Source organism: Larus michahellis, unplaced genomic scaffold, assembly GCF_964199755.1.
Source record: "Larus michahellis unplaced genomic scaffold, bLarMic1.1 SCAFFOLD_78, whole genome shotgun sequence".
In the NCBI taxonomy this organism is placed as follows: domain Eukaryota; kingdom Metazoa; phylum Chordata; class Aves; order Charadriiformes; family Laridae; genus Larus; species Larus michahellis.
Window position 1 is genome coordinate 738,199 of NW_027436116.1, and position 1,359 is coordinate 739,557.

General features: G+C 63.6%; 1 pseudogene; it reads right to left on the reverse strand.

Annotated features, from left to right (window-relative positions):
* The window catches only part of LOC141736967 (endoplasmic reticulum chaperone BiP pseudogene), a 110,968-nt pseudogene that overhangs the window by 53,048 nt on the left and 56,561 nt on the right, over positions 1-1,359 (reverse strand).

Here is a 1,359-nt window from a genome sequence, read left to right on the forward strand (position 1 = left end):
TACTTTGTCTCCCTTTGAGAAATAACTAAGCACATTCCCTCCTAGCCACAGTCCAGCATCCAGAAGCATCCAGAACACGCAGACAAACCTCCACCATTTTTTCAGCAATGTTTCAAGTCATGCGATACTTAGCCCAGGACTTCACCAAATGTCACTAAACTCGGAGACTTTGACCCAGCCAGCCATGGCCACGGGGCTTCAGCTCACCATTTCTGTGTCAGAGCCATCAGACAGATGACCCCGTCCTCCTTGAGACACCCCTTGGGGCAGCCGTACCCAGCGCCGGGTGGCTGGATATGGCCTTTGCTCCATGGGGAGGCGCTTCCTGGGAGCAGGATCTCTCACTGGGGCAGTGGGAAGCCCTCCTGAGGCCTGCATGTCTGAGAGACGGCTCTGCACTGCTCCCTCACTCACTAAAACCAGGGGCGGAGGAAGGCTGCCCTGGTGGCCTCCAAAAGAATCAGCTCCCCTGGGCTCCTCTGCGGCCACTGGGCACCTTTGCTGTCAGGAGGCTCTCAGCGCTGCTCTGCCATCGGCCGTCGCCTCCCTGCAGGATGCTCTCCAGCACATGGTACATCTCTGCTTGGTCTCCCTGGGGGGCAAAGATCGAAAGGGAGAGATGGGGTTTGCCTGGCCCCCACTCCCAGGGTGCCACAAGAGAGAGCTGCCAGCCCCAAACCGCTGTGTGATGCAGACGCCACACACGAGCTGCAGACATGGGTCAGGACAGCTTTGGGGAGCAGGAGAGCCATTCTGCGGTGCCCTCAGAGCTGGCAGAAAGCAGAGCTGCAGACAACGGGGGGGAAGCCCAGGGCAGCCAACGGCAGGGTGCGGCACCTGCAGAAATGCCCGGCTCCTGCAGCCTCGGCCCCGGGGCTGCAGCTCGGGGCTGGCACCGGCTGGGGCTTTGCTGGGAAAAACCAGGCGAGAGTCACCCTGACGTCCCACACACGTACCTCGTGCCGGGACCTGCCAACCCGTCCCTCTGCCCAGCGCCGCCACGGGATGCAGAAAGCAGCGCTGCTGGCCCTGGTGTGGTCCTGAGCCATGTCTCAGCAGACGAGTCCTTAACCAGCGTCTCTTGCCCGCTCCTCACCAGAACTTCTCCTCCCTCCCCTCCCTGACCAGCTCCCCTCTGCTCTCCCCGGCCCTCTGGCCCTTCCCGCCCCTCTCCCCACCTTCTCTCCCTCCCTGACCTCCTCCTCCCGGCGTGCTCCAGGACCTGGCCCTGGGCGAGGGCAGCCCCGGGGAGGCGGCCATGTTTCCCGCGGGGTCAGAGGGCAGGAGGGGGCGCCCCGGGGCACGCTGGGAGTTGTGGACCCGGCATGAGGCTCCCGGCGGCCATCTTGTGTCGGCTGA